Genomic DNA, 25,063 nt, shown 5'->3' on the forward strand with positions numbered 1-25,063 from the left:
AACATATACCCTTGCTGTGGGATGGAAACAAAACCATAAACACACTTCACAGCATAGTAAGCTATTAACACAAACACCATTGCTACACTACCAGAACATGGAAAACTTGTTTACTGAGTGTCTTACACTGTTACTTTGATAGCAGATTATGTTCTGTTTGATGCTTCTGTTCTGTTACTTTGCTAATTTTATGCGAGATGAATTTATGTGGCAAAATATTATCTCACTGAAACAGGCTAACTTAGTTTAAAAGCGGTAAAATGACAGTGGAAACCATTAATGGCATTTACTATATTCAACACCAAAGTCTCAAAGTGTCCTCATTACTCAATGTCAATGATCATTTGAGAATAACGGCAATACAGGATCATTTGAGGATAACGGCAACCTATTGTATATATAGTTAGTGCATGCAAACTGTATGGATGACTGCCATAAAAGTAGGAGCCAAATTTTAACAAACAAAAAAAATGGTCATCAGTAGAAAATTATGACTATCATAAAATTCACTTAAGTACTGGAACCAGAATCTGAGCTTTTAGAAATGGTGCTTCCTATGAGGGTCCAATAAAGAAAGATAATTCAGCACAGATATATACATAACAGAGGCTTCTTTATCATCCTCTATCTTACTGTTCATTGATTTACCAATTGAGAGCTTTTTCTGCCAGTGTTTACCTACAGTACACTAATGCTCAAATTACAAATAAATTAACCTAGCCAAAAAGTGTTCCAACAACTTTACTAATTTATTTCAACAGTGATGCTAAATAGAAAGTACCACTAAAACAAAGTATCGTAAAATGAGGTGAATCTGATCAGGTGGTGTCAATCCGATCATTTACCGGTTCTTCCATGTTAGGATAACAGAGCATAGCATTTTAGCAATTACATTGCAGCTGACCATTGTCATGAATTGTTAAATAAGCTATCAACAACAATGGCATGTTGGAGTGCGCACAACCAGCAAATCGCAATGTCAGTAGGTGAGTGATTCTTGTGCTGCACTCGTGTAGCCAACACAACAGTGCGAAAACTTCTGCTGGCGCCTGTTACTTCTGAAGTGTATCTGGTAAGTTGCAATATTACTGCTTGCATATGAACATCTTAAGTGATACAGTTTCTTTTTTTTTTTTTTTTCAGTATGCAGGGCGAATCTGATCACGCGAGTATACCAAAAGGTTCTGGGACCAACACGGAAATCTAACTGCAAACCAGAATTTCTTCTAAATGCGGTGAAAGCTGTCAAATTAGGAAAATTGAGCATCTGGAAAGCTTCAGAGCAATATGCAGTTCCATATACCACGTTAAATGACAAACTCAAGGAAAGGCACCAGTGTTAACCAGTAGTGAGGGAAAAAGCCTGGTTGAAGGATTATTGTGTTGTCTGAAATGAGGTTTTCCTTTGAGGAATAATAATGTTAGGGACATTGTACAGGCACTTCTCAATTGAGCAGGGAAGACTGAAAGACAATTTCATGACAATCGACCTGGGCACGACTGGGTAAAAACTTTCCTGGGGGGGGGGGCAGAGGAAAAATTAACCACCACTAGCGAATAGAGTAAGTGAAAATGTGAAGAGGGTAAAAACAGCAGTTGCTCGAGAAACAGTGATTGATTATATTAAAAACCTTGAAGTGACCTTGAGTGGTGTCCCTCCCTACAACATTATAAAGCAGACGAGCAAATTTTTGTGATGATCCTGGACAAGTGAAAGTAACAGTGAAGTGAGGCACAAGACATCCTGAAAGGATAGTGGATAGTTCTAAGTCAAGTATCAGTGTGATGATAGCAGCAGCTGCTGATGGCTCAGTCCTCCCACCATACACAGTTTATAGGGCAAAACACTTCTACGATACGCGGACTCTAGGGGGCATAACTAGTGCAGGTTATAATAGGAATCAAAGTGGTTAGTTTGACATAACAATGTCTCATCATGGTTTGTTGAAATTGTCTTGCCTTATGCCCGGCATTTAGATGGACCTAAAGTGGTTATAGGTGACAACCTTTTGTGTCATCTGCCATATAACGTAATTAAACTGTGCCAGGAACAGGACATTCAATTTGTGCTTCTACCACCTAATTGTACTCATTTGTGTCAGCCACTTGAAGTGGCCTTTTTAGACCTTTAAAACTTGTTTGGAGAAACGTGCTAGATGAAAGGAAAAGGAAGAATAAAGGAGTGGTGCCAAAATCTGAATTTCCTAGGTTGTTGAAAAAAAAAAACTTTGAAAATACAGCTATCACATCCAAATAAAATGTAATATCTGAGTTTCTTTCCTGCCCAATAAAGTAATTTCACAGATTCCACAAGCAGCCGATAACAATGCACATGGCACCAGGTCATAAGTGTTAGACACCAGGTCATAAGAGTTTCTTGAGCAGCAGCCTTCGAAATGCAATTGAAACAGGTTCGCTCTAATGAAACAACAGGAAAGCCACATCAAGCAAAGTGTTTAGCATTAACTCCAGGAAAAGGAATTGTTATCAGTGACTTCCATGAAAATGATAGTGATGGGGCTGCAAGTAAGGAGTCCCAATCCGGAACATCTAACAGTGATCTAGAACAGCACGAGTCAAATGAAAATGAAGAAACGGACAAGGAGAAGGATAAAAATTGGCATGAATTTAAAGAAACTGATTTCACCATAGTAAAATTTCCTACAAAAAAAAGTTCAGTTTTTTTTTTGGTAAAATTGAAAGCATCTCTAATGACAGCTATGAAATGACATTTCTGAGAAAGAAAGTTGTTGATGGTAATGTTTATTTTGTCTTTCCAGAAACTGATGATGCAACTGAGTTAGAAAGAGCCCAAATTATTAAAAAATTTGTTCCAGAACACAGAAGGTGAGGTAAATTTATTTTGAAGGGATAGATGGTTATGACTTTGAGTAAATGCTTTTCATATTAATTATGACATACAATAACTAAAATTTAATATCTGTTTTTCAAAATTCGCAAATGCAAGTGTTTGCTATAAAAACAAAAATCTCAAGTTCAAAGTGCTTGTAAATATTTGTTTAGTCTAGAAATTGTACAATTTTGTTGCAAATACAGAAATATATTTTTTAAAAATCAAAATAGTGATCAGATTCACTCCACTGGAAGTCTGATTCCGTTCCTGAATACAAAATACAATGGTGATCTTTGCCCCAATTGAGGAGGTGAAACCGATCAGTAGTTAACTTAAAATAGTAACAGCAGTTATAAACTAAAAATTATGTAATACATGAATATATCATTATCGAGGTTGTGAAATTAACATACGCAAATTGTTCCAAAACCACAACAGTAAATGGACAATTTAAAAAAAATAAATAAAAAAATAAAAAATGCCGTTTTTAATCAGATTCACCTCATTTTATGGTACTCCTCAAAGCCATTACTGTTAGCCCATAACACAGAATCATAACATAAAAATAATTACAGTCTTTTGATATATTGTGCATACAAGAAGTAAAATTGTTCATGTAATATAATTGTTGCAAGCACAGAAAACAGTGACATAAAGAATAACGGCAAAGGAAGTAAGGAGCTGTATATCTGTTGCATATCAACAGAATAGCCTTAATATCATTCACAGCTTTGTTAATTTGAACAATAATGGGATCTTCAGCTACCTTCAATGTGGGTTGCTTCATTTTCAGCTCTACTGGAAGTTGTGACAGCCATTACTTTGACAGCACAAATAAATTAGTTCAAAGAGTATTTTATTAAAATTTTATTAAATAACCACACCTTCCAGTCCAAAAAATAATAATCACACAGAAAATCATCATGATGAAGCAGCAAGGCTGTGAACCAGAAACCACTTTCAAGGTGATCACTCCTACAAGAATTTGCAATCATTTGATTTGAAGTGTGTGCATATACGTATTGTGTAATTACATATTGTACTGACATACTGACACTGTCTGATTTTTGGCACAACAGGTGAGAAAAGAACATTAAAACAGAATGCTGAGTGTGGCAGTGTTCTTAGAAGTTAATGTGACACATGCAGCTGCGTTCCTCACTGGTTGCAGGATGAGGTACAGGAGATGATATGCTGCATCTACTGCAGTTACACATGAGAAGAATGTTCATCCATAATTCAATGAATTTCTTACAAATTAAATAAGAGGTCAGCAAAGTCTAGAGATGTAAATTTTCAGCAGCTTTAATGCAGTTACAATTAAGCTTCACCTGAGTTAAATAGCATAGTGTCTACATATTTGAGAAGGGCATTAGTATGGTAGATGTACAGTTTCTGTCGTTTTTTGTACAGATTTTATTTTCTTGAACTGGGTACCTTTTTGCTTCCTACTGAACAGTCTGTCAGCATGGTTATCAACAAAAATATTATGATGCTGTTAATAGACAGTTCCAGCGAGCACCTCTGACTAAGAATTTGGAGACCAATGATAATTTTTTTTTTTTTTGTTAGCATTATGGCCTCGAGCGAATTATATAAATTCCATGCTCAATAAGGTAGGATTCTAGGCAGTTATTTCGAGTGGAATGTTCGTAAGCACTGAGGAAGGTAAGAGAGAAAATCAGAGGAAATTGTCAGAAAGGAAAATAAGCACAAATTTTAGAAAACAGAAGAAACAAGACACTTGATGATGTGAAAGTGTCAATCAAGAAAATTGACAGATGTGCCTGACACGCAACATGACTGTAGAAGATCTGTCATTAAAACTAGAATATTATGTAGCAAAAGTAGAGAGCATTTTGGAAGTCTCACTAAATTTGAAGTTAAAGGTTCTAGAATATTGGCATCAGATCAGTCCTCCAAGCTGGCATTTGGGCAGATATTGACTCAGTGGGCTATTGTTGGCACATCTACCAAAGAAATTAAATTGCCATGTGCAAAGACTAACTCCATGAAAAATCCTGCACATTTTGTGGAGATTTCTCATATAACATTGTTATTCACAAACCTTCTTACACAATAAATTTTGTTGTATTCTTCCCGCGGTGCTCTTTTCCACATCACTGGAAGCAAAATTCGGGCTTATTATAAAGAGCTATTTAAAACATTTGGCATCCTACTTCACCAAATGAGTATGTTCCAATCTGTGGTGGATATTGGGGAAAATATTACTAAATACTACACAAATAATTCTATACATAATCACTGAACAAGAGCCAGTTTGGATTTATAGTTACCCAGGAAAAACCTCAAAACAGCATTTTATATCAGGGGATTTTGTTGTATTCTTTCCGCGGTGCTCTTTTCCACATCACTGGAAGCAAAATTCGGGCTTATTATAAAGAGCTATTTAAAACATTTGGCATCCTACTTCACCAAATGAGTATGTTCCAATCTGTGGTGGATATTGGGGAAAATATTACTAAATACTACACAAATAATTCTATACATAATCATTGAACAAGAGCCAGTTTGGATTTATAGTTACCCAGGAAAAACCTCAAAACAGCATTTTATATCAGGGGATAAAATTGTATAACAAAATGCCAAAGGAAGTGAAAGAGATTACTCAAACACACTAGTTTAAAAAGGTAGATAAAAGGTGCTTCATAAGTAAAGCACATTAAACAAGTTAAATATTACATAGAGGACTCTGAGTAATGGGTAGTAATGAAAGGAGATAACCACAGCACATTGTCCCATTTCAACATGATTACAGTTTACTGCTTTCACAAGGAAATCATGTCAAGATGTAACATGCATGCTGGTAATGTCCGTTGGGTTAGTCTTTCAGGTGGACAATGGCCTACAGTTGGATATGGAGATAATGGACTCTAAGAGTTGATGCAAGGCCACATAGCAGCAGCTTCACAATCCAGGAGTCATCAGTGGGTGTTAGGCTGTGCACAGTGGAGAGCAGAGCTATGTTTTACACTGCAAGTCACCAGAAACAATCCCAGAGTCATCAGTGGATGTCCTCAGTGTATTTGGCACTGAAGAATGAAACTATGTTTTATTGCAAGTTAGCTGAAACAAACTGTGCGTGAATCACGAAACATTGTACAATAGGGACTTATCGAATGAGACTGTGTTGCTATTAAAGGTACTAATCTAATATCTGGGAGGATGCAGTTGCTCTGTCTGGCCATCATGACCTGGGTTTTCCTGGATCACTATGGCAAATGCCAGGACAGTTCCTCAATCAAGGCCATGGATGACCGCCTGTTCTGTCTGCATAGGCTACCTTCCTATCGTCATAAAGCATGTTATGTTTGTTGTATGGTGTATATTTGGTCTACTGATTTGCATTGTATTACCCTGACAAAACCTGCATAATTGTGAGACGATTCTTGGATGAATAAACGTAGATAATCAAAAATCTGTAACTTCATTTATGGCAATGGAAAGATCGCAATGGAACATAAATATAGGAGGAATACAGGCAACAAGTCACCAAATCGTTAAGGCACTGAGTTGTTGACAGGCATACAAAAAATCTTCCTTCAGAATTATACATGGTGCCTCAAGAGGAATTGTTGATATTCAGGGATATGACAGGAATGAACATTCAAAGCAAAAACATCTGGTAAACAGGCTCTAAAATGCATACTTAAGAGCTATGTGCACTTGTTCAATAGAAGAGATGTGTTTCACAGTAGCAAAGACAAAGGAGTGCTCATAGCACTTTAGGTACGCATTTCAGAGCCCATGCTTACTAGTCTTTTTTGCTTCAAATGATCGTTCTTTTCATTTGCCTGAATACTGATGATTCCTCCTGGGACACACTGCAGCATGCACCGCCCCCCCCCCCCCCCCCCCTTCCGTGGAACACCTATAAAATCATTCTATTTACTACGTTACATGGACGATACTTTCATTGTTATGGTCACATGGAGAGGAGATATTGCAGGATTTCCATAGGTATCATAACAGCAAAACCAGTTTGAATGTGGAGAGAGAGGGTACTCTGATGTCCTAGTTTACATACAACCTGATGGTGAATTATGTTGTAAAGTATATAGAATACCCACAAATACTGGGCGATACCTGCATACAGATTCCCATCACCACCTTGCAAATACAAGAGCAGTTCTTAGCATCCTGACAAAAAGAATAAATCAAATCAATGAGATAACTAACTTAAAACAAGAATGAAGTCAACTAAGGAAACAATGGAAACAAACTGATATAGTGCAGTCATGAGACACAGGAGGCAGTAGGAGGAAAGAATGGGAAAGAGTATACAGTACAGCAGCTTTTGTTTCAGCAGTACATAAAGTGCATGACTGACCCCATCAGAAAGGTCCTATGACAAAGAATTACAGAAAAATTTTTCCAGCAACCATAAAAAAAGACAAACAATCCTGTTGGAGGAAATCTGCAGACACTGTTTTAAATAAAAAGAACCTTACAACTGAAGCAGTATTTTCAACCTCTGCCATAAAAAGAAAGAGCTTTTTAAGACCGATGAAACAAATCAGAGGTGCTACACTGATGGAGTGTACAAAATTAGGTGCAAATGTAATAAAGTATACATAGTGGAGAAAGCTGTATAGCTACAAATGTTTAAAAGAGAAAGAATGACATGCACCTCAAGCAGCCTAGCATGTCAAACATAGCTGAAGATAGTGAAAAAATGGTCAGAATACAAACCTTGGTATGTTCACATTTTAGTAAAAGCACCTTATCAATGCAAATGTAAAGTCAGAGGGGAAATGAGATTCCTAAATGTCCAAACAATTGGAATCATGATGATGGCACTACCTAATTCCTTTATCCCAGAAGTTGGTATCTCAATGTACTTATAATGGTTGTCTGTGGGAATTCATGGCTGACCATATGACAATTTGTCATCAGTATATGATCCTCAGCTGTGGAACCAAAATGCACGTCTCCCTAAGTATTCACAGCGGCATACATGTGAGAGATTCAGCTCATCCCCTCATGAAAGGTGAGATAGAGAGAGCAAGACAACCCAAGGTGCTGCTCAAAGTCTAACATATGTAATCACATGATGACAGTCAAAATCCAATGTTCATTTGAAAGTTGTAAATTTCATATGACTATAATGCCTATTTGATAATGCTATTATACTCCAGTTTGGATTCCGTAGAAATGTTGGAACACGTGAGGCAATACTGACCTTACGACTTATCTTGGAAGAAAGATTAAGAAAAGGCAAACCTACGTTTCTAGCATTTGTAGACTTAGAGAAAGCTTTTGACAATGTTGACTGGAATACTCTCTTTCAAATTCTGAAGGTGGCAGGGGTAAAATACAGGGAGCGAAAGGCTATTTACAATTTGTACAGAAACCAGATGGCAGTTATAAGAGTCGAGGGGCATGAAAGGGAAGCAGTCGTTGGGAAAGGAGTAAGACAGGGTTGTAGCCTCTCCCCGATGTTATTCAATCTGTATATTGAGCAAGCAGTAAAGGAAACAAAAGAAAAATTTGGAGTAGGTATTAAAATTCATGGAGAAGAAGTAAAAACTTTGAGGTTCGCCGATGACATTGTAATTCTGTCAGAGACAGCAAAGGACTTGGAAGAGCAGTTGAACGGAATGGACAGTGTCTTGAAAGGAGGATATAAGATGAACATCAACAAAAGCAAAACGAGGATAATGGAATGTAGTCAAATTAAATCGGGTGATGCGGAGGGAATCAGATTAGGAAATGAGACACTTAAAGTAGTAAAGGAGTTTTGCTATTTAGGGAGTAAAATAACCGATGATGGTCGAAGTAGAGAGGATATAAAATGTAGACTGGCAATGGCAAGGAAAGCGTTTCTCAAGAAGAGAAATTTGCTAACATCGAGTATAGATTTAGGTGTCAGGAAGTCGTTTCTGAAAGTATTTGTATGGAGTGTAGCCATGTATGGAAGTGAGACATGGACGATAAATAGTTTGGACAAGAAGAGAATAGAAGCTTTCGAAATGTGGTGCTACAGAAGAATGCTGAAGATAAGGTGGGTAGATCACGTAACTAATGAGGAGGTATTGAATAGGATTGGGGAGAAGAGAAGTTTGTGGCACAAATTGACTAGAAGAAGGGATCGGTTGGTAGGACATGTTTTGAGGCATCAAGGGATCACAAATTTAGCATTGGAGGGCAGCGTGGAGGGTAAAAATCGTAGAGGGAGACCAAGAGATCAATACACTAAGCAGATTCAGAAGGATGTAGGTTGCAGTAGGTACTGGGAGATGAAGAAGCTTGCACAGGATAGAGTAGCATGGAGAGCTGCATCAAACCAGTCTCAGGACTGAAGACCACAACAACAACAACTCTTTAATAATTTAAAGAAGAAAATCAGTACAAATTAAAACAATTAATTTATTTGTTGTAAATGTTTTTGATCTTGGATCTACTTCAAATGGTACACAAATGCTTAATCAGTTTAAAACATGCAAATCTCACAAGCTGTGCACTGCGAGACAAAGTGGCCATTGGACACACTTAAAAACTTTGAGATGCCTTGAACACAATTTTATTATTCCAATATGGCTTCAGTGTTTTGACTTATGCCATTATCAACGGTGAATACTTAAATGTATCAAATATGAATACTTAATGTCATTATAACTGAGCTGAAAGTTGTCCAACTGGATACATGGTGACCAGTTAACACTCTTTAACAGAATTGTTAAGGAATATTGAAGATAGAATTTATCCATTTGGACAAGTTTCTGCTGACTCATAATAATGACATTAACTACATTTACTAGGCAATCTTGTATTTTAATAACCGTTTAAATTTTCTCGATTTGTTTGCGCTCTCTGTAGATTAGTTCAGATGTTCTTTGCACAACAGTTTTTAGCATGGATAGGGACTGCAACTGCTGTGTTCGGATGCAGGCTGAGTTGGCATCCCTTCGCTCCCAGCTTCAGGCAGTGTTGGCTTCGGTCACACAGCTTGAGGCTGTTGCCAATGGGCATCACTGTGGGGGTCCGGATGGGGGTTTGTCGGGGACGGCCAGCTCGTCCCACACATCCCCCGATCGGACTACGACTGTGGTTGCACGGGATACTGCCCGCATTGAGGCTGATCCCTCACCTGTGGTAGAGTGGGAGGTCGTCTCAAGGTGTGGCAGGGGGCGAAACACATTCCGGAGGGCTGAACGGAAGGCCTCTCCAGTTTGTCTGACGAACCGGTTTCAGGCTCTGTCTCAGGCTGATACTGACCTTCGGCCTGACATGGCTGCTTGTCCCGTACCAGAGGTTGCCCCTCAGTCTGCAAGATCCGGGCCGTCGCAGAGGGTGGGCTTACTGGTAGTTTGGAGCTCCAACGTCAGGCGCGTAATGGGGCCCCTTAGGGAAATGGCAGCAAGAGAGGGGAAGAAAACCAATGTGCACTCCGTGTGCATACCGGGGGGAGTCATTCCAGATGTGGAAAGGGTCCTTCCGGATGCCATGAAGGGTACAGGTTGCACCCATCTGCAGGTGGTCGCTCACGTCGGCACCAATGATGTGTGTCGCTATGGATCGGAGGAAATCCTCTCTGGCTTCCGGCGGCTATCTGATTTGGTGAAGACTGCCAGTCTCGCTAGCGGGATGAAAGCAGAGCTCACCATCTGCAGCATCGTCGACAGGACTGACTGCGGACCTTTGGTACAGAGCCGAGTGGAGGGTCTGAATCAGAGGCTGAGACGGTTCTGCGACCGTGTGGGCTGCAGATTCCTCGACTTGCGCCATAGGGTGGTGGGGTTTCGAGTTACGCTGGATAGATCAGGAGTCCACTACACGCAACAAGCGGCTCCACGGGTAGCAGGGGTTGTGTGGCGTGGGCTGGGCAGTTTTTTAGGTTAGATGGCCTTGGGCAAGTACAGAAAGGGCAACAGCCTCAACGGGTGCGGGGCAAATTCAGGACATGCGGGGACCAAGCAGCAATCGGTATTGTAATTGTCAACTGTTGAAGCTGCGTTGGTAAAGTACCGGAACTTCAAGCGCTGATAGAAAGCACCGACGCTGAAATCGTTATAGGTACAGAAAGCTGGCTGAAGCCAGAGATAAATTCTGCCGAAATTTTTCCAAAGGTACAGACGGTGTTTAGAAAGGATGGATTGCATGCAACCAGTGGTGGAGTGTTCGTCGCTGTTAGTAGTAGTTTATCCTGTAGTGAAGTACAAGTGGATAGTTCCTGTGAATTATTATGGGCGGAGGTTACACTCAACAACCGAGCTAGGTTCATAATTGGCTCCTTTTACCGACCTCCCGACTCAGCAGCATTAGTGGCAGAACAACTGAGAGAAAATTTGGAATACATTTCACATAAATTTTCTCAGCATGTCATAGTCTTAGGTGGAGATTTCAATTTACCAGATATAAAAATGGCTCTGAGCACTATGGGACTTAACATCTTAGGTCATCAGTCCCCTAGAACTTAGAACTAGTTAAACCTAACTAACCTAAGGACATCACACACATCCATGCCCGAGGCAGGATTCGAACCTGCGACCATAGCAGTCGCGCGGCTCTGGACTGCGCGCCTAGAATTACCAGATATAGACTGGGACACTCAGATGTTTAGGACGGGTGGTAGGGACAGAGCATCGAGTGACATTATACTGAGTGCACTATCTGAAAATTACCTCGAGCAATTAAACAGAGAACCGACTCGTGGAGATAACATCTTGGACCTACTGATAACAAACAGACCCGAACTTTTCGACTCTGTATGTGCAGAACAGGGAATCAGTGATCATAAGGCCGTTGCAGCATCCCTGAATATGGAAGTTAATAGGACTACAAAAAAAGGGAGGAAGGTTTATCTGTTTAGCAAGAGTAATAGAAGGCAGATTTCAGACTACCTAACAAATCAAAACGAAAATTTCTGTTCCGACACTGACAATGTTGAGTGTTTATGGAAAAAGTTCAAGGCAATCGTAAAATGCGTTTTAGACAGGTACGTGCCGAGTAAAACTGTGGGGGATGGGAAAAACCCACCGTGGTACAACAACAAAGTTAGGAAACTACTGCGAAAGCAAAGAGAGCTTTACTCCAAGTTTAAACGCAGCCAAAACCTCTCAGACAAACAGAAGCTAAACGATGTCAAAGTTAGCATAAGGAGGGCTATGCGTGAAGCGTTCAGTGAATTCGAAAGTAAAATTCTATGTACCGACTTGACAGAAAATCCTAGGAAGTTCTGGTCTTACGTTAAATCAGTAAGTGGCTCGAAACAGCATATCCAGACACTCCGGGATGATGATGGCATTGAAACAGAGGATGACATGCGTAAAGCTGAAATACTAAACACCTTTTTCCAAAGCTGTTCCACAGAGGAAGACCGCACTGCAGTTCCTTCTCTAAATCCTCGCACAAACGAAAAAATGGCTGACATCGAAATAAGTGTCCAAGGAATAGAAAAGCAACTGGAATCACTCAACAGACGGGATACCAATTCGATTCTACACAGAGTACGCGAAAGAACTTGCCCCCCTTCTAACAGCCGTGTACCGCAAGTCTCTAGAGGAACGGATGGTTCCAAATGATTGGAAAAGAGCACAAGTAGTCCCAGTCTTCAAGAAGGGTCGTCGAGCAGATGCGCAAAACTATAGACCTATATCTCTGATGTCGATCTGTTGTAGAATTTTAGAACATGTTTTTTGCTCGAGTATCATGCCGTTTTTGGAAACCCAGAATCTACTATGTAGGAATCAACATGGATTCCGGAAACAGCGATCATGTGAGACCCAACTCGCTTTATTTGTTCATGAGACCCAGAAAATATTAGATACAGGCTCCCAGGTAGATGCTATTTTTCTTGACTTCCGGAAGGCGTTCGATACAGTTCCGCACTGTCGCCTGATAAACAAAGTAAGAGCCTACGGAATATCAGACCAGCTGTGTGGCTGGATTGAAGACTTCCGGAAGGCGTTCGATACAGTTCCGCACTGTCGCCTGATAAACAAAGTAAGAGCCTACGGAATATCAGACCAGCTGTGTGGCTGGATTGAAGAGTTTTTAGGAAACAGAACACAGCATGTTGTTATCAATGGAGAGACGTCTACAGACGTTAAAGTAACCTCTGGCGTGCCACAGGGGAGTGTTATGGGACTATTGCTTTTCACAATATATATAAATGACCAAGTAGATAGTGTCGGAAGTTCCATGCGGCTTTTCGCGGATGATGCTGTAGTATACAGAGAAGTTGCAGCATTAGAAAATTGTAGTGAAATGCAGGAAGATCTGCAGCGGATAGGCACTTGGTGCAGGGAGTGGCAACTGTCCCTTAACATAGACAAATGTAATGTATTGCGAATACATAGAAAGAAGGATCCTTTATTGTATGATTATATGATAGCGGAACAAACACTGGTAGCAGTTACTTCTGTAAAATATCTGGGAGTATGCGTGCGGAACGATTTGAAGTGGAATGATCATATAAAATTAATTGTTGGTAAGGTGGGTACCAGGTTGAGATTCATTGGGAGAGTCCTTAGAAAATATAGTCCATCAACAAAGGAGGTGGCTTACAAAACACTCGTTCGACCTATACTTGAGTATTGGTCATCAGTGTGGGATCCGTACCAGATCGGGTTGACGGAGGAGGTAGAGAAGATCCAAAGAAGAGCGGCGCGTTTCGTCACAGGGTTATTTGGTAACCGTGATAGCGTTACGGAGATGTTTAATAAACTCAAGTGGCAGACTCTGCAAGACAGGCGCTCTGCATCGCGGTGTAGCTTCCTCGCCATGTTTCGAGAGGGTGCGTTTCTGTATGAGGTATCAAATATATTGCTTCCCCCTACTTATACCTCCCGAGGAGATCACGAATGTAAAATTAGAGAGATTAGAGCGCGCACGGAGGCTTTCAGACAGTCATTCTTCCCGCGAACCATACGCGACTGGAACAGGAAAGGGAGGTAATGACAGTGGCACGTAAAGTGCCCTCCGCCACACACCGTTGGGTGGCTTGCGGAGTATAAATGTAGATGTAGATGTGAACTATTTGCTTTTACTAATGACATAATTCAAAATGCATAGGGCACATTGCAATAACAAAATTGTGGTCAAGACAGCTCAAAGTATTTACGTGTATCTCACATGTATGAAGATAAAATTGTTGATAAAATAACATGCAGAAGAAATTAAAAAAACTACATGTTTTAAGAAAAGCCACTAGTTTCCAAAAGCAATCCTGTCTTCTATTATGTATTGGAAGATCCTGTCAATATCAAGGTCATGAGAAAAAGGCTTTTCACTCAATAAAATACGAAAATTTCTTGTGGGAGATCAGTTGAAAGTATTCACAAGATAGTTCAAGAAATAGTCTTAAGATTTACCTGAACAGACGTAGAGAAAATACAAACAACTGTACTTCTTTAGTTAGCATTTGGATGGCTCTATGTGGTTTATTAAATATTTTGCTCTCATAAATATATAAGAAAAGCAGTGTTAGGAACTCCAGCCTTCTGAAAATAGATTTGCAAATGTCTCTAATTTTGCTTGCATTAACAATCCTCATGGCTCTCTTCTGAATTCTGAAAGTGCTATGGCCAGCTGGAGAAGTACCCCATAATGCACAATACCTTAGGTGAGCCTGTATGTATTCTTAGTACACAGTTTTGATTGTTCGCTGACTAGCACATGCTTGCAGCATGCTGAGGATATAGCAGCTAGTACTTATTTTAGCATTTACCTCACCAATCTGTTTATTCCATTTCACATTATCTTATACCCATAGATCCACAAATTTGAATTCAGTATTTAAATTTTTTGCTTATTAACTGTTACAAGTGGTTGAGATCAGGTTTTGTGTGATGTGGAAGCTCATGGATATAATATATTTACTATTTACAATCTCTAGTTTATAGCCCAGTTGTTGAGCTGTTCATTAACCAACTTCACTGCTTTCTTTACTGCTTTGAGGAATAAAGATGTGCCATCCGTAAATTTAATGTTCTGTGAGCCTCTACATTCAAGCTGACATCACTGATATATAGGAGGAACCACACAGGTTCCAGTATTGAGCACTGAGGCACAACTTGCTTGACTGTTTCACTCTCTCGTAGAATGTAAATTACTGAAATGAGTTTCTCATATGTGTACTTCATAGAGACCTTCTGGAAGCATTTGCTTAGGCCAGAAGCTCTCTATTTCTTTGGCAGTCCTCTGATACCATACTGGTCAACTTATATGAGCAGTATTTTGTGATTAACTGTGTGAAAACCCATTGGCAATTCTAGAATATGCCTGTCATGAGTATTGTGTTTATGCAGTCACATAGATTTATCTGTGTATATTTTTGCATCAAAATTCATGCTGACATATGCTCAGTATATGTTTTTCCATCAATGATGCTAATCAGTTTTTACATTTTTTTCCCTAATACTTTCGATTTTTATGATATTCTGATTTTTGTTCATACCTATTTTCTGATTTCTTTTGAAAACAGGAGTTATTCCACAATGCTGCTGGGAGTGTGACAGCAATAAAAGCATGAAGGATGCTCTTAGCAATTTGTTCAGTGACAATGATTTAAAGCCTTTTCTGTACCAAATCCATCGCACTTGCTGAGAAAGGCCATTTAGTAACCTGGTGGCTTCACTATGCCTAACTGGGTAATCCACCGAAAACCTACCGTAATTTTTTTATTTTTTGTGACTTAACTTACCTATGTTAGTCCCTTACTTGTTACAGCTGTAGACTGTTTGTCTCTAGAAAATTACACAGCACTTTTTAAGCATAACTCCTTTCATTTCTCCAGTCTTTTCATTATATCTTTCTTTCTGGCATCTTTAGGTTGTGGAAAGTCCTTGGTAGAATGGTCGAATCAAAGCTAACAACTCACCTTGCAGTTAAGGGATTGAATAGTTAATGGACACACAAAGAATACTGGAAATTTCGCTTAACTTTTGAATGATTTTTGCGTTCAGAGCTAACTACAAAATAAATACACTGACAGCAGCTGCATTGTTGGTTCAATGCACTCACCTGGGATGATGTGCAGGTAGGGTTTGTGTGTGTGTGTGTGTGTGTGTGTGTGAAGGAGAGAGTGTTCCATGAGTGCGACATGCAACACCTCAACAATATTAGTCCCCATGAATGGCCACCAACAAACTGTGGTCAAGAAACAGCTGGACCACCTAGTTACTGAGCATGCTGCCCAACACAATGTTCACTTTAATGACGGCATCATAACCTGCACCATCTGATCCTTTCTACCAACACCAGCTTTTCTGAGTTGTGCACGTGAGAACTCTCTCTCCAATATATCCTACATTCTCATAACCCCCTTGGCCTCAGTCTTTGTTGGCCACTGTTCTTCACCTATCTATCCCCTTCCCTGTTTCCACTCCAGCACTACACAGCCTTCTATTCCACCAAAACACCCACACATATTGTCATGATGCCAGAAGAAGTAGATAATATGCTATAAGATGCAAAGAATGTACAACCATTCATGAGGTAGTGATGGCACATGATACCTGAATACATACGTTCTGAAAATCAGTACTCACCCTTCCTTGCATCATGATATCAAAAACTTATTTTTTTAAAGTAGTATGCCTTACATTCAATGAGCTGGAAATTTTGAAGAAGTTCACGATTACCAAACGGGGACACTCCTTGGAACCATAACTGACAAGGAACTTCTCCACTTCACAAGACCATGACATCAATTACTGAACATATAAAGGAAGATTTATTGGCACTGTCTGAATTCATTTTACAGAGCATTATGTGCTTCACAATAGTATTAGATCCTTTAACTTGCTCATGTAAATTTCAATTCATTCAGCTTTTTATTATTAACAGGGCACATTATAATTTAAATTATCCAAGTTGCATGGTTTCAAATGAGAATTGTATGTTTTGCTACCAGTTTATACAACCAAAATTTCCTTCCTGATAAACATTTTTCGCTTCTCCAGTAACAATCTGCCTTTTTGGACTTACATATTTTCCCACATCAATATCTCAATTGCGAAACTGTGAGGTGTATACCAATCTGTAACTTGAAAAATTAATAGATGGAGATAAGAAGAGGACAAAACATGCAAACAGCATTGAACAAATTAAAAAACCTGGTATTGTATGAAGTTTAAATTGTCCCATGGATAACTCTGTTGATGACGTTGTATCTATTAAAGTGTGTTGCTATCTACTTCTTAAGAAATTCTATCATAAAACTCAGTTTCTAGTGCGAAATACATTCCTTTTTGTTAAACAGCTTAACATATGATCAAAAACTTTATGAAATCTATGTATACAGACTACATCTGGGTGCCAAGTGTTACAGTACAAATTCTTTCCTTTCACATCCAAAAGCCATTACTTTTTTCCTCAAAATAGAAAAACTGACAAATCTGAAACAACCAGCCTTTGTCAGGACTTACGAGAAATAGGTGCAGCTACAAAAGGTCACACATGACTCATTACATTTCTAAACAAAGTTTGCAAGACAGTTGTATAAAACTACATATACATAAATTGACATCCACCTGATAAAAGAATAATTGAACAAACTTTGTACTGACTTTTCTGAGGGAGTGCAAAACTTTTATTAAGAATCAACACAGATTCCTTTAAATCTGCAATTGTGGAACTCAGTTTGCAGTATTCCTTCATGAGAGACTATAGTCAATAGTATTCAGGTTGACACCATCTTTGTAACTTTTGAAAAATATTTATTATGATTACATTTTACCACTTAGAAAGCACAACATTCATTCTAGAATCAAATTATACAAAACATCATGATAGATACATAACTGGATTGACTAGCAACCAGAACTCAATTCATTGCTTTCAAAGGGGTGTGACACAAGTAGAAAAGACACATCAGGTGTATTTCAAGGAAGTTTAGTACAGAAATTACTTGCCATGATACATCACAATGGTTCAGCAGATAATGCTAGACTTTGGAACACTGTTTGCAAAAAATGCTAGTACAATTGATGAAGAATGGTTATAAAATGGGAGAGAGTTACTCTAGTCAGCACTTGACACAAACAATTACCATTCCCATATAACATAACACATTTTACTAGGGAAAGACACTCTATGGTGCCAGACTGAAAGACTAAACCTTATGCAATAAATCATTAGAGGCAGTCAAGACTGTCTAACAGATTGCTGTTACCAGCCACATCATTTCAGATGAAACAACCATAAAATTTTTCAGGGAATAAATGTTACTGTTTCTGTACTAAGATTCATTAGAAGAATTCATAGAAAATTTAACTCATAAAACCACTGCCCCCACTCGCTATCTTTATCCACAGCGGTAATGCAACGGAGACGGTTTGAAGGTACTATTTGTTACATGTATTCTGACAATAAGATTTAGGCTGGTATACATAACAAATGACCACAGAAGTCAATGAGAGCAAGATATGATGAATTCAAACATGCAAAGAGCCCATCTTGAAAGTTGAGTCAAGAAATATACCACTCAAATCAACATTTACATCATGTACTCACCACAACAGTAAATTTAGAAATATCCAAGTACATACGGAAGCCAATGGGAAGCCTTTCTTATGACTAAAGACCAAAACAGTAACAACAATAAAATTCTTGCTAATGGCAGAAATTCACACAGTAGAGGATTATAAAAACTGATGAACATGGAATGATGTAATCTCTTTGATAAAATAAGCTGTTTATGCATCATGAACAACACACATTATATGTAAGAGTTATTATCATGATAATGGAAAGCACATCTCTTCCCCAACAATATTGAAACATCATTAGGATGTCGTATAGAGAAAGGTCAGCAAACTCCCAACATTTTCTGAGATGTAGATTTTGTTCAGTCAGCGAGCTCAAGTTTTCATTTTTCTTTTCTCTTAGAATTTAAATCAATGAATCAGTATCATCTGCAGGGGAACAGGTTTTCTACACACTAGATCTGTACATTCTACACCTCCCCTTGCATGTCCTCTCTCCTTCACCATACTTTTCTACACAACATAATAGATTCTTCATAAAGAATGTTTAAGTGAGAAAAAAACTGTGAATCTTTTGCCCACTTTGAGTTCTTATGAAATACAACAAGGCTGTAACATAGAAGAGAAAAATTGTTTTTCCTTTTCAGCAGTGTTTCTGACTAATATTCCCATATCAATTAAAGCAGCTTCTGGGCCAAATAAAGCTTCACCAACTACATTATTACACTGTGTAAATGATATATTCCTCAGGAAACAGAACACAAAGCAGCAATTTTCTTTTAAGTGTGTCTGCTATACAAGGTGACAATCATATGAAGTAGAAGAATTCTATAAGATTCACAGCAATTTGTTTTATTGCTTTTCAATAGCTAACTATGATGCATAACACAATTAAAAAGTCACTTTTTTTGAAACCCCTTAGAAATTTGTCTCAAAGGTGCCTACAACCTTCCTCTGTAATGATGAAAAAGTGTGGTGACCTGCAATGTCACCCTTGGGCTCAGCAACACTTCAAACGAAAAGGTTTCAACACACACAAAAAAGAAGATCAGAGCTCAGAAGTTCATGTGCGGTTTAAGGTGGGTTTGTGATGTCACACTGGTTGCTTGTATAGCTGAGGAATGTAAGCTGGCTGAAGAGGTTGCCTGCCTTCATGTTGTAGAGCAGCTGTGAGTGCCACTCAGTTGAATGGGTATTGAAGCCTCTGTACAAGTGCATTCTTAAAGTCATCAATGAAAGTGTGTTGATGGTCCTGTGAGGGTGTTATCAAGATGATGGTGGTGGCGGGGGGCGGGGGGGGGGGGGGGGTCTGTGTTTAGATGGACTGTGTCACATTTTATTCACACGCGTGTCAATGTGGCACAGGAAGGTGCAAAACAGGAGGGTTGAAAAAGCATGAACATCCTTTGTTGTTTCGGATTACGTTAAAAATTTTTTGACTGGTTTTGAATGATCCCTGCTGTTTCCACACCGTGGGTAAGAATTGTGGTACTATACTCCAAATGGTAGAGAAGATTTGAACTGTCAGGGAGGAAGGGAGGCTCAGCAATGTTAAAGGGTGTCAAGAATGTCATCTTATTGCTCATCACACTGCAGTCATTTTCAACTGTGAAATGTGTGGGAATCAATGCCACAAGGGAACGGGAGGTCAAAATTATGGCCCTTTATGCTACCTCCTGAGGCCTTTTTGTATCAATTCTGAGTGTCAATGTGTTTGAAGTATTTTTATTGGCCACTCATACGAAAACTGTGCAATATCAACACTGGGCATTATGGGTCTGATCTTCATTGCTATGATATCAAAAGAAGAGATGAAATATGGGTAACATGGGGTGTGATGACCTTCCCATCATGTGAGTCAACCACAGTGGCATTTCACAGAACTGTGTTGATATCTGCTGCCAATGTAACATCATTAACTCACCTTACACCTCACGTAAACTTACTTTTTTTTTTTTTTGACACCTTGCTGTTTGAAGCATCACCCAACCTGAGGGTGATGTTGCAGGGTGCCACACTTTTGCACAATTACAGAGGAAGGTTGTAGCCACTTTGCAAATTTCAGAGTTCTGCATCACAATGAAAGACAATTATGGGATTTCAAAAAAGTAACCCTTTAATGGTGTTGCACATTGTATATAACTTTGTTAACTTCATTCCCACATTTGATTAAAATGATTGTATATAACTAGCTTCGTATCAAATTTATCCATTCCACTTCAGAAAAAAAAAATGCTTTTAGTCTGTCAAAATGGCCTACAGCTCTTCACATATTCTACACATAAAATTGTTAAATGAAGTTATTCTTTGAAATTTTTGTCTGAGAAGAATGATGTCCACACAGAGATGTAAACAGAAATCACAGAAAACTGACAGCAAGTTATACTTCATCTCTAAATGACAGCACCATAGCCGACATATTTGTCTCTAGAGAATCAGCAACTGTACTGATATTTAAAATAATTCTCATTTACTCTTCAGTCCCAGTTGCAGATTTTTAATTATGTGACATGTCTCAATTATTCTCGATATCTTCAGATCTAAAACAAAGTAAACGTATAGAAAGGAATTTTACATAAATGTACATTTTTACCTAAGTAGTTGTATCAGCAACCTGTCTTGTCTGTTCAGAATCTCGCATGAGATTCCTGAGTTTTACAACAGTGGTCAATGCATTAAATAGCTATCTGGTGGAGGTAGCAGAGGAGAGAAAGGGGAAAGGAAGGCTGAAGGGGGAAACTAGAGGGAGGGTGATTGGAAGAGAGGAAGGGAAGCAAGGGGGCGAGTGTTGGTGATGTCATGAGTTTAACAAGATGGGTCTTACTAATAATATAATTATCTACAAATTCTCATTAATATATTAATAGTCTAGAACAGCGGATTTGTAAACTGTAAACAACATAAAACATTAAAATGACATGAGGGGGATTGAGAGAGGGCGGCGAGGACAAAGGGGGAGGGGGGGGGGGCAAAGAAGGCAGGAAGGGGGGAGGGAGGGGTAATGGCAGGGATGTTATGGGATTAACAAGATTGAGTTTTATACTAAAATTGCCAAAAGTCATTTATTTATTTATTTGTTTTTACAGCCTCATTGGACCACTTTTGTCATTCATTTCCTGGTCCTCTTCTTCCGTAAGCGCATGTTTTGTTCTTTCTTAACTGCCCAGTATATTCTGATTTGCTTTGATCTTTCCTGATCTGTAAATACTCTTTCATTTTGTGTCATTTGTCTACTTTTGGTTTAAATTTAATTTTCTTCTGGCCAGAAGATGACGAGTATGTCACTCGTCGAAACATCGCAGTTTGAAGACACCGCCACCCAGCTGGAAGCCCGAGAACTCTTCACCAGCTGTATACGCCAGGAAAGCATACATTCTGATTTTCTTGTCTTTCAGTTTCTTGAGATTTTCTGTCTTGTTTTGCAGATCATCCAAGGTTATATCTAGTTCTTCCATATCGTCTTTAATTTCCATGATCCACCCTACTTGTTGCTTCAGATTCCACAGTTTCTGCATAATTTTTCTTGCTAATCTGGTTTCTGGTGTCCTCATTATGTGGCCAAAGAAAGAAATCCTCTTTTTACATATAGTATCTGTGATGGGCTCCAATTCCCTGCACGCTACTTCATTCGGCACTATCCACCATTGTCCTTCTTTCTGGTATTTCTTATTTATGCATGCTCTAGCTATTCTTCTCTCTACTTAAAGTATTTTGTCGACTCTGTTTCTCTGAGTAACTTTAAAAAGAGTCTCGCTTGCATATGTTGACTCTGGCTGAACCACTGTCTTGTACTGTTTTAATTTTGTTTAAATTGATAGACATTTCTTATTGTATGTAGAACGTGCTATTTTCTGAGCTTATATCATTTTATTGGTTCTTTCTTGCCAAGCAGGTTTCTTATCCAAGTTGTGTGTTATAATCTCTCCAAGATATTTAAATTGCTTCACTATTTTAATTTTTCTGTTGTCTACTGTTACATGGTCTATTACTAGCAGGTCTGTTACCATCATCTCGGTCTTTTCGAAAGATATCTGGAGTCTTACTTTTTGCGATATTTTGCAGGATCATTATTTGATTTCTAGCTTCTTGTACATTATTAGCTAGTAATGCCAAGTCATCTTGGCAACGGCCTTGCCGCAGTGGATCCACCGGTTCCTGTGAGATCACCGAAGATAAGTGCTGTCGGGCGTGGTCGGCACTTGGATGAGTGACCATCCAGGCCGTCATGTGCTGTTGCCATTTTTCGGGGTGCACTCAGCCTTGTGATGCCAACTGAGGAGCTACTCGAGCGAATAGTAGCGGCTTCGGTCAAGAATACCATCATAACAACTGGGAGAGCGGTGTGCTGACCCCACGCCCCTCCTATCCGCATCCCCCACTGAGGATGACACGGCGGTCGGATGGTCCTGATACGCCACTCGTGGCCTGAAGACGGAGTCGAGGGGGGGGGGGGGGCAAGTCATCTGCGAATCCGAAACTATTTAGGTTATATCATCTTTCTTTGTTCCAATTGTTATGTTTTTAGGATTCTCTTTGTACCATTCTCTCATCAACTACTCAAGAGGACAGTTGAAGAGCAGTGGTAATAGACCGTCACCTTGTCTTAACCCTGTTTTAATCATAAATGGCTCACATAGTTCTTCTATGAATTTTACTTTGGACTTGTTTATAAGGGTTAATTTTATCGTTTTTATTAATTTGGGATGAAGTCCAAAATTTCTAAATATGTTCAGCATAGAAGATCTGTGGATGCAATTATAAGCTTTTTTGAAGTCTGCAAAGGTCATTTATACCAAAAAAATAAAATAAAAAAATTCCATTAAAATATTAAAAGGTTAGACTAGTGATTGCGTAAAACTGTAAAAGGGGATAAAATAGAAAATTATTAAAGTGATAAAACGTAACTAAAACAGAATTACTGTCTTAAAATATTAAAATGGTGAAGCTTTGAAGATAAAGGTCTCTAAACATGTACCAACGGAGTCACAAATTGGACAGTTGTAGCCATTGTGACTGACCAATGAACTCTAAACATCATGCAGTTAGGAGCATCTGACAGGTGACCATTCTCGCCAACAAATTGTGCTGTGTGCAGTACTGTCATGCCAATCACCCAACAAAAGTTCATCTTTTGCCAATGCACATGGAATTATATGCTGCTCTAATGTACAATGTACGAAACTGTATAGACAGAACATCTTAAGAAATTTACAGACTGTAAATGTTTGTGGGACACATTGTGTGAGATGCACAGCAACAGTGACGCAAGAAATGAAGCACTTTTTATTCATTTTTTAACAAATTAATAATGACAAATTGTCTCTTGGCTTCTGTCTTGTGACATTTCGCCAGCATGAGGGGTTGGTATTGTCTTAGCTGCACGCTTCATTGCTGGTGGTGGGCTGGAGTCATGCTCAAGGCCACAGGTTATATGTACCTGGGGTGCCAACACCCAAGGGCTTTCCCTTGGTCACTTCCAATGTGGTTCTCCCCCTGCTACCTGCTGCAACTGTCATTCTTTGCAGCATGGGAATCCAGAATCCATTCACTGTGAGGCTTTCTTCTTCCTTGTTGAAGCTTTTGTCATGTTTATGTATTTTTATAGCTTTTCTGAACAAATGAGTGGTGCAACAGATCTCTATAACACGAATGTCCATGTTGATGGTTTTCACTATGCTGTCAGTCTCACACAGCATGTGCTCTGCCACAGCTGATTTCTCTACCAGCCCCAACCTGCAATGCTGGTTATGTTTAGTGATCCTGGTGTTGATTGATTGACCAGTAATACAGAGGAATCTGAGCAACACAGAAACCCTACCACCTCACCTGTATGTATCACCTAAGATACATATGAATACTATTCCATAAAGACTGACTGTCAGCACTCTTGGCTCACCGAGGTACAAACACTTGGTCTCTCTGTTGCAGCTGCACACAGAAAAGACAGACATAGTGGATTCAGGAGATTTCACTGAGAATCTGTTGAAACTAAAACTTGGTCCAAACGACATCCCAGTCAGTTTTGATGTCGTTTCTTTGTTTACCAAGATATCACTCAACGATTCTCTGGAGCACATTGTTTCCGTTTTCCCACAAGAGATCCCCAAGCTCATTCATGCATATCTCACCATGAGTTACTTCATGTGAAATCAACTTCTACAAATGGCTGGAAGGAGTCAACATGGGTAACCCACTTAGTCCAGTGGTGGCCAACTTCTTCATGGAACACTTCAAAGCACAGGCACTGGAGTTGGTACCTTGTATACTTAAGGTTTGGTACAGATATATTGATGATAACTCTGTTGTGTGGACCCAAGGTGAGAAACAGCTTGGTGTGTCCCTAAGACACCTTCCATACCCAATAAAAAAATTACCATAGTAGAAAAGAACCAACAGCTACCCTTTCTAGATGTGCTGGTCATGAGAGATAGCTATCTGGCATACAGCATACATCAAAAACCGACACGTGTGGACCAATACCTGCACAAACTATCAAATCACCACCCAAGCCAGAAAAGAGGCATGATTAACAGGCTCATAGTTTGAGGAAAACAAATATGTGAGCTCCACCACCTCAGATGCAAGATGCAACAACTGGAAAGTGCAATGGTTTCTCCACCAGTTACATAAGAAGTGCCACAGAATCAAACACCCAGCACACTGACACATCGGAAAAAGAAATGTTGAGTATGGCCTTTCTACCACACATTCCTAGAGTGAAGGACAGATTCTGTCATACATTGCACAAACACAGTGT

At 39.2% G+C, this 25,063-nt stretch overlaps 1 protein-coding gene across 4 annotated transcripts in view; it reads right to left on the minus strand.

The window, feature by feature from the left end:
- LOC126259293 (broad-complex core protein isoforms 1/2/3/4/5-like) overlaps nucleotides 1-25,063 on the minus strand; it is a 344,638-nt gene that overhangs the window by 123,696 nt on the left and 195,879 nt on the right. The window lies entirely within an intron of this gene.

This window comes from Schistocerca nitens, chromosome 1, assembly GCF_023898315.1.
Source record: "Schistocerca nitens isolate TAMUIC-IGC-003100 chromosome 1, iqSchNite1.1, whole genome shotgun sequence".
Classification (NCBI taxonomy): domain Eukaryota; kingdom Metazoa; phylum Arthropoda; class Insecta; order Orthoptera; family Acrididae; genus Schistocerca; species Schistocerca nitens.